The sequence below is a fragment of the Monodon monoceros genome, unplaced genomic scaffold, assembly GCF_005190385.1.
Source record: "Monodon monoceros isolate NGI ecotype Baffin Bay Population unplaced genomic scaffold, NGI_Narwhal_1 Super_Scaffold_5, whole genome shotgun sequence".
Lineage (NCBI taxonomy): Eukaryota > Metazoa > Chordata > Mammalia > Artiodactyla > Monodontidae > Monodon > Monodon monoceros.
Window position 1 is genome coordinate 62,189,662 of NW_021703782.1, and position 16,053 is coordinate 62,205,714.

At 41.1% G+C, this 16,053-nt stretch overlaps 1 protein-coding gene across 5 annotated transcripts in view; it reads right to left on the bottom strand.

Annotated features, from left to right (window-relative positions):
- KANK1 (KN motif and ankyrin repeat domains 1) overlaps positions 1-16,053 on the bottom strand; it is a 185,764-nt gene that overhangs the window by 75,001 nt on the left and 94,710 nt on the right. Inside the window, exon 1 of one of the 5 annotated variants that reach the window (XM_029202442.1) lies at positions 10,431-10,449. The exons of the other annotated variants lie outside the window; for them this stretch is intronic. The gene's annotated coding sequence lies outside the window, so the exon portion shown is untranslated. Of the gene's footprint in view, positions 1-10,430; positions 10,450-16,053 lie in introns of those variants that run through there. 5 annotated transcript variants of the gene reach the window in all.

The window sequence follows — 16,053 nt, forward strand, 5'->3', positions numbered from 1 at the left end:
GGACCTAAATTACTGTGAAGGACACAGAAAGAAATTAATTTGCCTTTAGAAATTCAATTACATTTCAAATAAGAATTACCTGCCACATAACTTCTTGTCTAGCTTGAATTTTTCTCCCCCTCAAAGACAGCGAATTCTATTGGCTGGTCACTCATGGAGCCACAAACCATCTCTCAGTTCTGGTGGCGGAGTGTGCCCAAGAGCCAGGAATTAGGGGTAGGGAATTTACAAAAGTAAGCTTAAGCACTGCTGAGGTCAGTAAAATCAAACACTTGTTCAAAACCAGACCTGCCACTAAATTCCACTCTCCAATTTTCAGTTTGCTGAAATGTAAGTCAATTCAGAGACGTTACTGTGAAAAGAATGTCTATTTTTTCAGGTTTGAGAGGATAAGGAAATGGACTTTTGAATGTTACCCTCAGAGAAAGGCTGTTCTCTCCCACTACTTCTGTGAAGTAGTGGGAGAGAACAGTGGCTTGAGGATGCCTCCTTCAAAGTTCCTTAGGTGCACAGCCATTTTCCTTAAAATTCTTTGGAATCCCAATGCTTAGAACACCCTGTACATTGCTCCATTTATGTGTTAATGATAGTGGTGGTAATGATCTTATTAGCTGTTTCACAAAACAATACTGGTTTGGAAAGGATGGAAAGAGTACTAACAAAACGAGTAGATTACCAAGATGGATGTTCTTCTTTACTTCCAATGACCAAAGTAAACGTGTGATAAGGCAGATTTTAACGCAGGCAACAATTAGGTAAAGGACTTTCATTTGTTTATCTGATAAAGACACAGTACACACATACAAGACCAGACTACCTCCAACCATACTGCACACATCTAATTGTATTAATTATCACTTTCATGGGGAACCTCATTTCTTACAGCTGAATTTCTCACCATTACATGGCTTTTTCCCACACAGGACTACGTTTTTCAGGCTTGGAGTATCATTGATGGTAAATGAAAAATTGGTTAGGGCTATCAGCATGGCTGTTGGCTACATCTATTTAAAAACTGATATCAAAATCAAGCACTCTCTTAAAATTTCACTGCAACACAGGCAGACATTTTAAAATGTTGATGCGTGTTCCAAAAAAAGGATTCCCATTCAAACAGACTTCACCTGCCTGAGCACTTAGGACAAAGCCGAGCAGGCAAGAGTCTAATATTTTACAAAGCATAGGATTGGGGATGAGAGCTTTTGGGTCCCTAACTCAGGTGTGGAGTTACTCTAAAATGAAGCTATGTACAATGAGATCTGGAGACATTACCTAGAGCCTGAAACAGGCAGGGAGGCAGACAGAGAGACAGAGAGACAGAGAGAGAGAGAGAGAGAGAGAGAGAGAGAGACACACACACACACACACAGACACAAACACACACAAAGGCAGAAGGGTGTGGCACTGCTTGGTAAAATCATCCAAGATCAGCATACGGAAAGAAGATGGGTTCTTGAAGAACTGATTACTGCCAATGATAACAATGAGAGAAAATTAAAATGGAGGTACATATTTAAGTAAAATAGAGTGGAATATAATCCTAGATAAAGCAAAATGACAGCTTGGAAAGACCTTTGAAGACTGGTGAAACAACCTGTTTAGCATCAGATCTCTGGGGGAAAAGTGCATCTTTTAGAGTGTTCTTATGGGGCGCCTTTAGGAATGCAGCACTCAGACTGAGATATGTTTTTTTATGTACTATTCATTTTATGAAGCTTCTAAGTCATCAACCTTGTTTAGATGAATGTATTAAAGTACACACAAAAATAAATGTAATCAAATCCATCTGTGCCACCTTAGGTTAAAAAGAGTAAACTGCTCCTAAACTGCAGACCTTGTTATGTCCCTTTGCTCTCTGACCTTGGCAGTGGCACAAACTGAATGGCAGAGAGAAGACTCATTCTGTGGAAGAGTCAGAAGGAAATTTCAACACTCACATGGATTCAAGGATCAGAGGGATCTTCAGAAGAGAACTGTAGGGAACGAAGTGCTTCAACGGCAGAAGTCAAACGCAACAAGTTGAAGACAACAAAGCCAGTCTTTCTCCAAAGAATGGACGACTTTTTGTTTGCCCAGAACCTGGGAGCAGAAAACTAACTCATTCTTTGCCAAATATTCTGCCTCAAGTTGACAAGACACATTGGGACCCTTTACAGAGCTGGTGCCAACAATGTAATTTGAGCACCGATGGTAAGGAAATAGTTATCTGAGACTCCATTGATATGCGTATTCTGAACAAATCAGGATATCCCTGACACAGCAGAGGGGGCCAAGCTACAGTTAGCTTCTGGAAATGCAATATGGTGGTCCAGAGAGCAAAACCTCAGGAAGGTATAAGAGGAGAGAACAGAGGTGGCTAATTCGGTGCAGGTGAGACTTCAGCCAAGGAGGCATTATATTGATAACACCGTAGGTAAGAAAAATAGCAGGATCAGGGGGCCTACGTGAGTGAACTCACTGCCCTGCCTTGCCTCTCCCATTCACTCAGTTGAATCCTGTCTGCAACCCGCCTCTGACACAGAAGTTGTATTTGTCTACATTTCACGTCATGCTGGATAGGCCAGGGTTCCACACAGTGAGATAAGACTGATATCTTTCTTCATGGTACTGGTCTGCCAAAAGAATCCCTGGAACTGCAAGATTCTATGATATACCCTGAAAGTATTAAGATGTTTTAGAAGTTGATGAAAAGCCTCAGATAATCATAGTGTAGGTGAAAAAGAACAGTACACTTCTTGTATGAGCAACGTCTTAATCTACCACTAAGGATGGAGAGCACACAGCTAAACTAACTCGCCTCTCAATGACTGCTCTACTCATACCTTAATCACTATTTTTTTTTAAATAAATTCGTTTATTTTATTTTTGGCTCCATTGGGTCTTCGCTGCTGCGTGCGGGCTTTCTCTAGTCGAAGTGAGTGGGGGCTACTTTTCATTGTGGTGTGCGGGCTTCTCATTGCAATGGCTTCTCTTGCTCTAGGTGCGGAGGCTTCAGTAGTTGTGGCACGCGGGCTTCAGTAGTTGTGGCACGCGGGTTCAGAAGTTGTGGCTCGCAGGCTCAGTAGTTGTGGCACACGGGCTCAGTAGTTGTGGCACACAGGCTTAGTTGCTCCGTGGCATGTGGGATCTTCCTGGACCAGGGCTCGAACCCATGTCCCCTGCATTGGCAGGCAGATTCTTAACCACTGCGCCACCAGCAAAGTCTCTTAATCACTATCTTTGATAAGAACCTCTGGATCTTCAATTTCAGTTTCCCCAACAGCGACTGCTGCTATATAAGCTAGGATATAAAAGTGTGTATTTGTATGTGATCTGGATATGATGTTTGGCACTTCTGCAGCCATTTTGCCACCATGCAGAGCCAGTTGAGGACACATCCACATATGGTGGATGGCAGAGTTAATGACAATAAGAACCTAGGTCTTTGATGATATCACTGGGCTACTGAATCATCATCCCCAAAAGCTGTTCTCTGGACTTCAGTTATGAAAACCATTAACTTCCTTTATGCTTACAGCAATTTCACACCTGTCTCAATTAAAGAGTTCCTTTTTTTGTGTGTGTGTGGTACACGGGCCTCTCACTGTTGTGGCCTCTCCCACTGCGGAACACAGGCTCCGGACGCGCAGGCCCAGAGGCCATGGCTCACGGGCCCAGCCGCTCCGCGGCATGTGGGATCCTCCCAGACCGGGGCACGAACCCGTGTCCCCTGCATCAGCAGGCAGACTCTCAACCACTGCGCCACCAGGGAAGCCCAAAGAGTTCCTTTTAAAAATCTATGATATATTGGGGATCCCAAATGAAATACTCTGAGTATCCACTATTAAGAGAAGTATCTGAAAAACACATATAAAAATTCTAAACATTCTGACATTAAATATTTAACCTGAAAACATATACACTCATTCCTGGTTTGTTTTTTGGTCCCACAGGACAGTGGTTTTCAAAGTACAGCCCCCAGGTAAGCAATATCACCATCACTTGGGAATTTAATAGAAATGCAAGTTTTCAAGCCTCACCCCAGACTTGTTGAATCAAAAATCTTTGGGAGTAGGGCCCAGCAGTCTGTGTTTGAATAAGCGCTCCTAGTGATTCTGATGCACTCTATAGTAGGAAATACTACTTATGACATCAGGTATCAGTCATCACTAGTCACAATCAAATGAATGTTGAAACATACAAAATGGGTTAAACAGGTACCATCCACGCTCTAAACAAAGAAAGTATTATCAATAGATGAAGAAAGGCAAGAGGGACAAATGAACATTCAACAAAGTCTTAAACAAAAACTTTCACATCATCGTTGTGTAGTGATTATACGTAGTAAGATTATTTGGCAGTGTCTAAAGGAAACAAACTTGGGAACAGCAGGCTTGAGAAAGAACAGAGTTGAGAGAAGCACAACTATTCCAATTTACCAGTTAAGCTTTTTTCTGATGAAACTGAAATTAAGGAGTTGTTAGAGAAGTGGAATAAAGCAGAAATTGTCCAAAAGGGACACATAACTGGATGAAACAAAGCACTAGATAAAATATTCCTGAAAGGTATAAAGTTTTGAACAGGGGACTTGAGAAGGGCTGGGGATGTCTGAATTGATGTAGTAGAGGCTCTGAGAGAGCAGTTGGCTTTCTGGGCCTAAAGGGAGGCGGACATTCCATACGGGCTGACAGAGTTATGAAGCTGACAAGCAATGCTCAGGATCTGGACAAAACTACTCTCTTGATGGAAAGTGACTGAGCTCCACGACTTCCTCACTACTGCCCTGAATGCTGTGGAGCAGAAGGGAAGTGAGGACATGCTTATGATCCGGGTGGGGAAAGGGAAGAGGGAAGTGGATACTAAACACACAGAAAAAAGCATCTACCTAGCATGTTTAGACAAGAAAGAAGAAGACATGGCCACCATCTGGACAAGAACCCCGAAAAGTTTGAAATTTTTCCAATAATTCTCACCAAGAAGGGTTTGGCATATGGATATCTAAGAGCAGAGTGTTCACTGGCTCCTGGGAAACTCTGAGATCTCATTTTATGAAAATAAACTTGGCCCTATTCCAGACCAATTGACACTTAAATATGATGCTTGGATATGCATATTTTTAAAAAGCTCCTCCAATAATTCTGATGTACAATGAGGACTGATTCACTGTCTGGGAGTATTAGAAAAACAGTCAAACTAAGAAAATCTAAAGCCTCCATGTACCATACAGAAACTGAGTTTATGATCCCTTATAAAAGGGATAAAAAGGGATGTGAGTGAATGGATTAAGAGAATATTAATAAACTGTGAATGCCATTTTTACTTTTTCTTGTTCGACTAATATGGAATTTTTACTTTTCTAATAATAGAAAGGATGAATATTCTATTTTAAGGACTGGCTCTAGTCCCAAAGGGGCTTATTATGAAAAAGATGTAACAACATTTCCTTCTGTGGGTTATATTGGTCTTAACATGTTGGGGAAAGGGTTTGCACATATAAAGTCAGGATCTATGGCTCTCTGAAAAGTACACTAGGGAACAGAGAGAAGCACAGACATGCCCAAGGACCTCAAAATCCCGTCAGAGAGATGTGACCTTCACAAAGGTGCCAAACGAGCAGAACAGAGGGTGGGCAAGGAAAGTTCCATGGAGCAGAGGACTTGGGAGAAGGGGTCTGGAGAGAAGGAGAGGAGGTTTACTGACAGGCAGGCACGGGCTTTGTAAGGGCCACCATAGGGAGGTCAAGATAGCTGGCAGTGGAGGTGGGGAAGAGGCATCCATAGTGAGAAATAGGGAAGGCCTGTAGTCCTGATGGTTGAACACTACCTAGGTTGGTTACCATAGTAACCTCATTCCCCTTGGCAGTGATTGGTTTAGGAAAGGACATGTGACTCAATTCTGGTCAGTGAGATTTAACGAGACATTCTCTAGGACACTTCTGAGAAGTTCCCTCAAACCTCAAAGAGATACACAGTGCCTGGTCCGGATGTGATGCTTGCCACTTCTGCAGCCATTCTGCCACCATGCAGAGGAGGCACCAGCAGATGGTGAATAGCAGAGTGAAATGACAGTAACGACGTGGGCTTCTGATATCATTGGGCCAGTGAATCAACCTCAAAAGCTGCTCTCTTAAGTTATGAAAAAAGATTAACTTTTCTTATTGTGTAAGGCAATTTGATTTGGGGTTTTCTTGGGTTTTACTTGCACCTAAAACATATTCAAACATTAACACTAGAAAGATGAGTTGGAATGAATTCTTGGGGGCTCCTAGACCAGGTTCAGCAATATGGATTTTGCATCATGGGCAAAGAGGATTTATTAATTAGGAACGGTGCTTACATTGTAAGCTTCAGTGCTTACATTGCTCCACAATAATTAAAATAATTAATTAATTAATTAGCACTGTTGGTAGTAACCTGAATGGCAGGAAAAAGAGTAGTTAAGTATTATTACTTATTAATACCCATAAAAATTTTCACTCCCTTATTTTCTTATGGGACACAAAAAAATGAGTGTGTAAAAAAGTCAAGACTGGGCAGAAAATGGTATAGAAGCTCATAACACATGGAGGGAAAAGTCTCTTTTGCCTCATCCTGTTTGCTTTGCTAAAACACTCACTTTCATTATCTTCTTTGATGAGGCACCCAGGCAACTTCCCTGTGATGATCAATTCTAAGTTAAACCCTCAAGGTAGCTCATAAGAATGGAAATATCCCTCACCCTCCTCACACATTACAGAGACAGTCAACGTGCAGCTACAGAATTATGAAAAATCCCATCCAAAAGGAAGGATGTGCTTTGTGCCCTGAAGGCTGCTCTGCTAAACCTGCATTTGAGAGTAGAAGTTGTTAAAAACAAAAAATTACAAACTGCTTTATTTTGCATGAAACCTCCATCTGTACCAGTTACAGTATATGTAACAAGTAATTATCTTCTCCATGCTCCCAATAATTAACTTCTCTAACCAGTTTAAAAATATTTTCCATTCAACTTTCCTTTTAAGATGAACAATACAATTACTAAACCACTGATTCCTTTAACCTCTTCTCTTAGAACCTCAGGGAAAGCACAATTATCCAGACAAATAATTACATGCTGTGGATGTGTCACCCCAGAGATCAAAGTGCTGCAGTATGGAATTTCAGTAACATTTTTGGCCAAGAAAGTCTAGAAAGTCTGGCTGCTGATATCTGATGTTAAAGGAAAACATGAAATCTAACTTCAACAGAAGTTTGATGCTATTTTCTAAGGTTTGACCAATGACTGACTAGTCATCCTAAATTGAGGTCCATGTGTCCCTCCTTTTCATTCAAATCTTTATTAAGTGACTATTAAGGTGCTGGTCCTAGGGAGACAGGGATCAGTGATATAGCCTTTGAACTCATGGAACACAAAATGATGGAAGGAAATTATTATAACATACTGTAATTTAACTGTATGTTAAACACTTATCCTATTCATGTGAACTGAGAGGCAGAGAAACACAAAGGAATGGCAGATAACCCAAACTGGGATGTGGCAAAGGGTTATCAGAGGACATCACTCTTGAAAAGAATTTTAAAGATGAGTATGTTGGCCCTAAAGGGGAGGATGTGTAGACTTCAAAGAAGACATGCAGAAGATGCAAAGGCAAGAAGATACCAAAGGATGGGGTGTGTATGAGGGAGATGTGGGAAAGTAAATATGGAAGGGCTGGATGACTAAGGGCTTTGTATGCCAAGCTAAGGAGCTTGTACTTTATTTCAAAAGCAGTGGATGTCACTGAAAGTCACCTGAGCTCCAAAGCCACAGGATTAGGTTAGTTTTTCGGAACTGCTACTCTGGCTGACATGAGGAAAATGACTTGGTGAGTGGAGGAGGAATGTGAAAGCAGGGAGACGTCTTAGGAGTTGTTCCATACTGGAAGTGTACAACAGTGAGGGACCAGAAGGGACGTCTGGGCTGGAGGCACAGACATGGAGCCTAGCAGGGTTGGGACGGTTGAACTCAAAGGTATAGAGGACAGTACTCTGAGAGAGAGGAAAGGATCTTGAATCTTGGGGTGGAATGCTGTGGGGACCACGGGACTCTCCCAGTAAGGCTACCCAGGAGGAAGTGCCATGAATTCTGGAGTGCTAAAGAGGCCATAGAGCATTTCATTTTTGTGTGGGAAGTATAACTTTCATAGATCATTCTGTTTGCTGGACATAAACTGTACTGTATACTTAACCTGTTTTTAACTCAACTTGTGAATTCAAGCCCTTTGTCTCAAAAGCAAAGGAGTAAGAAAATATTTGTGGATGGGTGGGTGGGATGCAAACATGTTAACACCGAACAGAAACAGCAACAACAGATACATATCCTCTTAGAACTGCTTATACCAAGATATCTGTTCCCACCAACCAGTCACACACGGACCCTGCCTTTTTGTTAGACAACCTTGAACAACCAGGTCTTGGCTAAGATTTCTGCAGCCTCTCTTGCTTCCCTTTACTCACCTTCCACCTGAAACTCGTCTACACTTTTGACTAATTATCTTTATTCCTATCATTATCCCCTTTGTTCTTAAAAGGAGCACTCATACTCCACTAAGAAATGAGCTAATATATGCAAAGTGCCTAGTACAGAGCCTGGCATATAGAGGGCATGGAGTAAATAAACTATTATTGTCCGCTGTTTACTGCACTTTTCCAACATAAGCCTTGGGAGTCCCTTAGCCCAGTTCTCTCCACTTTGTTATACCCATTCTCTCCATACAGGCATAGGAGATGTATCTTCATCACGTTTGTACTGTAGATTGCAACTCTGACACACTGTAACAGTGAGAATTGAGTAGCGCTGTTTTGGACCTTCACTGGGAGAAGGGAGAAGAATCAGGTAGTGTTTGTTATTTATATTTGCTTCAGAGCCCAATACATTTTCTCTCAGGACATGTGTCTGGATGTTTATAATCTGTTTGTCTATGATATGCCTTACAGGAGGCACAAGGATAGTTAAGTTACTCAATCATAAAATGTCACTGCTTTTCCTAGCAACTCATCTGAGCAGATGACAAATGACTATTTTTACGGCTTGTTTCTCTATTACATGTAGAAATATTTATTAACACTGTATTTCCGTTGCACGTGTGCAACCAAGTTAGGCAGCTGCCAGGAAGGCTGGGGGAAGGGAGAATGAATGGTGATACACTCTGGCTTTTGTCTGAGCAGGTGAGCAAGCCTCACCTGGGGGCTGGGGAGCAGGCAACGCCCACTAATTCCCCTGAAGTCAAAAACAGCTAAGCAAGGCAACACCAACAGCCATCCAGAGCTACTCTCAACACATAAGGCTACATTTTATCAAATCTGAGATGTCACCATTACAAGATGGACAGTATTTTATGTACCACTGAGAAATCGAAAGCACTAACGCGGGGAATTGGACAGAGGAGCCCTACGTGAACGTGGGCCACCAAAAGCCACAGAAGGAGATGGCAATGAGAACTTGGAACTGGGTGGAGGGAAGAGGGACTCTCCGGAGGATTTGGTGGGTGGGTTTACATTCTGAATTCCCACCACCAGTGTGGTCTAAACACCCTGAGGCAGGGACTTTTATGCCCGGTCTGTTTGGCAGTGCCCCAGGTGACTGACAGGCAAACTCTCAAAAAGACGTGAACCTCAATAGCAACTATAAGATGCATCCCAATTTCAGATACATTAATACATAAAAATGTGTATATTGGGGAACAGAAATACAGGAACTCTCACTCACTGTGAGGCCCATCCCAGGTGTTATTCAGGGTCTGGAGCTGACAATAACGAAACCCAGGAAGAGGGGGAAGATAGAAACCAAAGTTCAAAAAAGACAGAAAGGGATCCAACAGGCAACCAAATGCAGGGAATGAAAGCACACAGAAGATAGGCGGGGCACCCGGGATTCCAAAGCCAGGAGCAGGTCCTGACAAGCAGGCTGGGCTTGGGGCTAAGCCTCTGTCCACTTGTTTTTCTGGTTCCAAGAGCCAGGACAGTATCTTTCCCAGTTTCAATTCCTTATCGATAAAATGCAGAAAATACTATCTCTAGGATTACTGAGGAAATGGAACAAGCAACTGTATTTTAAAAGTGTTTTGTATACTATTAAAAAACACTGTGCCAATAACTATACTTATTTTTCTTGATATAAATATTCTAAATGCTCCTTTAGTCAGATCTTGTGATTTCCATTTTTTAATATAATTTTCACTTAGCAGAGGGCTGTGCTTAAGTCAAGCACTTAATAAATCCTCATTAAGTAAGTAAATAAACACCGCTAACCTCTGGCCTGAACCCTACTCGGCCCTAAATTCCTGAGGGCTGGTAAACACCACTGCTGAAAAGAGAAAGGGGGGGAAGACAAAACACTCCCCCCTCTCCAGTCCAGAACATGATGTATTTATGCTTCAACAAGTACACAGATCCCACGCATCCACCCTTGGTCTCCCTGAAACTCACACCTACCACAAAACCAAAATATTAGCTGGGATGACATGATCCTTTCACAGCAGTGGATTGAAGGCAGATTCCAGGAGGCAACTTTACAATGGACTCAAACAGGATAGAAGATGGGCAGCTTCAAAATAGGAGGGTTGTTCATTACTGACAAAAAGACCCTTGGCATCACCAAAGAGCATCTTTGGCAAAAGAGACCAATGTCTAGATCTCCTGCAATATCCTGGCATCTGCCGGTCAAGCTTATTAACAGGGATCAATAGGGAAAGGAGGTCCTTGCCAAGGCACATGCTTGAATTGGGAGGGGAGAGAAGGTACTAGGCTGGGAGTAAGAAACTGGAGGTCAAAGATGAGGGCTTCCCTTTCCACCCTGAGTGGTCCTGGGTATTCTAAGCGGATGCTGTGGATGAGGGAGAACAGGGGGGAAGGGAGACTTGGGTTTACCCAGCCTCTGTCCTCATCTACCACACGACTCCGGAACTGGCCATAAAATGAGGAATAGGACAGGATGATCTAAGGCACAATCTGTCTCTCACACTTTGTGATTTTAGATATTTAAGGATGGCAGTAGTTAAGAACTCTCTGTTGCTCACTCCACTTTTTGGCTGGGAATAAGGGATGGGGGCTAAGGGGAGAACAAATCAAATAAATAACGAACAAAGACAAACTGACTACACAGAACAGTAGAAAGAGTAAGTTGGAAAGAAAAGAGACTGGGAAATACTGGTGTACACACAGAGAATACAAGAAATTAAAGGGGAGGTTCAAAAAGTTGAATGGAATGTAAGGAAGTTTCTGAAGTAACTTAAGGGTGAGCTCAGGATGAAAATGATAATTTGGGACAATGGAGAGTGGCTGAAACTGGGAAATGAACTGAGTGATGGGAGAGATAAGCAGTCTAGAAAGAGGGCCAAATTCTGTCTTCAAATATACAGTGTGTCCCCCAAGCCAACCCACTCAGGAGACTGATCATTTCAAAGCATGGGTCCACGTTTGGCAAAGGAGGCCTGAAACTTCTTTCCATTTGTTTTATTCCGAACACTTGTTTAAGTATCTCTATTTCAGGATATTTCTATGGGGGTTATTTAGTTAACAAATCAGGGAAAGGCAAAGACCTGTCCAAAATGCTAATTTTTAAAAAGTGACTAAACGATTTTGAGTTCTGGTCTTTTCTAGACATTCCAGGCAGAAGCAGGTATATAGAAATATAGAACTTTTAATAATGGGTAACTATCACAGGCTCAAACATGTGTTTGAGTCCTCATATCCACACATGTTTCCTGTGGATAAAAAGAGAAAAGACAAAAACATGGAGGCCCGAAATTTTCCCAGAAATAAACAATTTTTCTGGGAAACTTCGAAATAAGGTTTATTTTACCTAGGACAGACTGTCAGCCAGCATTTTTGCTGGACTCAAGTTCTTAAAGATTTAAATGTTTCCTATTCTCAACCTTTGGCTTACAGCTAAATACTTACCGGTTCCTATCTGGGGGCCCTACTTGATAAGAACTTGGGAAAATGTACTAAAAATATGTCTTAACAAACCTTTCTCATGACCGTACTGGTCTTTTTCCTCCTGGAGGAAATCTGGCTCTTACTGCTAATCTGCAGGAATCTGCTACTGAAGAGGGGACACCCTCGGGGGCTGAGGGGGCCGCCCTGGACATTAACAATCCCAGTAGCTGTATACCCTTAGTAGCACCTTTCAGACCCCGGAGCATCTTATAAATGTCGATGTCTTTGACATTCATGTTAGGTTTCACTGCCGTTTTATAATTTAGAAATTAAGGAATGAAAAAGTTAGATAGTTTGCTCAAGGGCATAAAGCGAGAGTCCACATCAAGAACTAAGGTTTAAACCAAAGACTGTCTGGATGTACACCTCTTGTACTTAGAGGCGGGCTCTCTTTGGTGATTTATTGAGGAAGTTTTGTTTTGTTAATTAATTATTTAATTTATTTATTTTTGGCTGCGTTGGGTCTTCGCTGTCGCGCGCGGGCTTTCTCTAATTGAGCTGAGAGGGGGGCTGCTCTTTGTTGCGGTGCATGGGCTTCTCATCGCAGTGGCTTCTCTTGCTGTGGAGCATGGGCTCTAGGCGCGCGGGCTGGAGGAATGTCTATTAGTCATGGGAAAGGAAGAAATGGATGATTATGAAGTTTCAGACTTTTCATCTCTAATTGCCCAGAATCTGTGTTCCTTGAAGATTTAAGAATAGATTCACCAGTATGAAATGGTTCAGGTTTAAGGCTTTAAGTCTTTTTTTTTTTTTTTTTTTTGTTAATGGGCCATGAGGTTAGAAAACCCTGTGTGGATTCAGATTGTTTCTTGATATGATGCCTTGAGAATCTCTACACTTGCCAAGTCAGTATGGCACTCAAACCTGTCTTGAGTGCACATGGGGGCTTTCCTCATACTTGTTTACTATGGTCAGTGATGCTTCATAAAGCTCACATATAATGCTCTAATTTTGGCAGAGCTAATATAAAAGAGTTCAAAATTAATTTATCTTTGATTGCACTTATTAACCATTTACCCTACTAACGTTATCTGATAGCCATCAATTGTTCAGTTACTCTTATCAGATGAGGCCCAAAAGTACAATTCTTAGCTAAATACATCAGTTTCCCCAAAGGGTGAAAATGGACTTCAGAGAAGGAGCCTGAAAACTAGAGAGACAATTAAATACCTTAGATTTCTGGTATCAAGCATTCTGAAAATATTTCAGTAGTTTAGCCCTTAAATGAAAGTTTACATAGGCCAGATGGGAGAAAACAAATTAGAGAAGTTGACCCAAGAGTCTTAACTCTGATAAATCAAATCATTACCACTTTCCAATCTGGAATATGATCAATTCAATTAGCGAACTGGTGCCTTATATTTAGGTAAAGAGCGACACTGTTAAGAGGACTGTAGTCACTGAAAAAAGAAATGCTACTTTTTATTCCTTCAAACTTTATATTGCTAATTCTACTCTACCCCAACATTTTTTTTTTTTTTTTGCTTTTTTTGCAGAGAATTACCTGTTGCTCACATTGACCCACGAAATCAGGTTTTAGGTGATGGATTGTTAAGAGTTAATATCCTCTTCCAAGAAAGGGTGGGAAAAGAATGGGATGTGTTTAATGACACTGAGTAATACAGAGTAAGAGCATTTCAGAAGACACCAGAGTCTGAACGAAGTCTTGTGGCTTGCCTAGACCTGAACCAGACAACTGAGAATGTAACAAAAGAATTTAAACTAGCTAAATGTACTTGGAGAAACACTCCCACTGGAGGAAAATCTAGATTTTAAAGTATTTTTAAATTATAACAAAGAACTAATATTTTAATTAATTTTAACATTTTAAATACGGGAATATATTATATATAAATCCTCTGAAAATTACAGTAACACTAACTTGAGGACATCTGTGTTCTGTAATCTGTATGTACCTAACAATTTGAAGGCAAGATTACTTGTGGTTCATCAAATATCTTTATCCACTCTGTCCCTAGCTGAATGCTGGAAAGCCATTACGATTATACAGCAGCTCATTTGATTCTAGAAGAATGGCATATTTAGTTATTCTGACAATGTCAGCTCTTCTTTGTGTAAATACTTACACATTTTCAAAGTTTAAAGCAACTGGGTCAACCCAAATCTGATGATATGCAAAGGGTAAATTATGTCTAGCATCTGTCCTGAGGAAGAAGTTGCTAGGATACCAGCTCATTGCTGATGCCACAGCTTTGATTTCATTCTACCTGTTCCCTCCTGCCCCACCTTCCACTCAACTAGATAAAAAAGATTAAGCATCGAGATGCCTCTAAGTACTGTATGGCTTGAAAAATAACATTTATAAAAACTATTCATAAGATACCTACCCCAGGCCCCTAAACCTCCCCTACTCCTTTAAGACAAGTATGGACTCTGAAGAAAGAAATGAAGATTCAGCCCTACAAGGGGGCTTTTAAATGACCTAGGTACGCACTTCTTTAAAAAGAGCGGCTTACACTTAGTTATGGCTTATAGTTTTTTCCTCCTAAGGGTGCTGTGGATCTTCACCAACAGGTAGTGAATGTAAGTTCAGAAAATGTTAAGTCCACATTTAAAAACATTTTCTTAATTCACAACTTACCCAAATAAGCAAAGTTTAGTCATTAATTCCCTACTTCTCTCCTCCAACAAGTTTATTCTCCATTTTAAGGTTGCAGGTAAGTTTGTTCAACCTACTAGAAGCAGCAGATTGTACTTGGGATAATAGGGTGGAACCAATTCTACCTCAGGACAGACATGAGATGTCAGAAACCAGAAGAGAAAAGGCTGCCTCCCTACCCAGTGTGTACAAGGCTCTCCTACTGAATCAGAGCATCTCTTCCCAGGTGACAAATTTGAGTGTTGTGGTTGGAGATTTTTAATTGATCAAGCTCCCTTATTCATCATCATTTAAAAAATTATTTCATGGATATGAAGAAGTGAATTAGGTATCTAAAAGTGAACTTAAAAAAAAAAACTGCAGTCTTTGCTTATAAAGAAATTATGTCCTGATAAATATTTTGACTATGAGACAATACCCCCTTCTTGCATTAAAAATGTGATCTGGAACTGAGAACACTATACCTTTCTCAATGAATGCCTCAGTTCTACACCACATGGGGTCTAGATCTAGATCTAACTTATTCTTGGAAATATTGTTCTTTATCCAAAGGAAGCTGAATTCCATGGGTAGTATTAGTAGAAATAATCTTCAGGATGAAGTCTTGTGTGCAGGGTGGATAACAGGAAGCAGGTGGGCCAAACGTATTTCTTTGGTAACTGCCCACCATAAGCGTGGCATCCGGAGGGTGGTTCCATAAATACTGCTGACTGACAACACCCAGGATTCACTTCTTCCTCCACTCTGCCCACACCCTCTTTCCATGAGCTATTTCATCCTATAAATATGTTTTCTTTTTGACCAAAGTGATAAGCCTTAGCTGAAGCCTACTCCTGGGAGAAACCTGAGCAGGAAAGAGGAACACAGAACAAGCAATTTAAAGTGTGTATAGGTGTGTCAGGAACTGGCCCGCTGATCTGAGTTTATGCCAAAGAAGATAGGTGCAGAGCAGCACCCTATCTGCCTAAATTGACAGTGGGAAAAATTCAGTCTGAGAAGCAACTTTTCCTCCCAGCCCATTTTGCAAGTGTCTCTTCTCACGGCCAGACGAAAGAAGAGTAGCTGGCTCCTTATCACCATCGAGTAGCTGTAAAGGTGACACTGGGCTCTTCCTGCCAGGCGGGCTTCTGGCCAAGAGCGAAACTTCTCAGACTAAACAGATACACCCAGGTGAGCATGGGCTGCCGTTTCTAAAAAAAATTAATAAGAAAGTAAAACCCAGGATATTAGACATTTGCCATCCCTCATTCCTTCTTACTTTCCCCAACTGACTCCACTTTCCTTCTGAAGACAAAAGACACGTCTGGTTTTGAAATATAAATATCTAACAGCAAAGCCAACAAGTGACAGTTGTTGAATACAAATTGTTAAATTAAGCCACTGATAATTGATAAATTAGGTCACAGTAAAATTTTAAAGATAGTTCAAACATATCATTAACTCTTTATTATACTTTATTAGTCATAATAGTAGACTCCTCGCAAGAATAAAAAACGA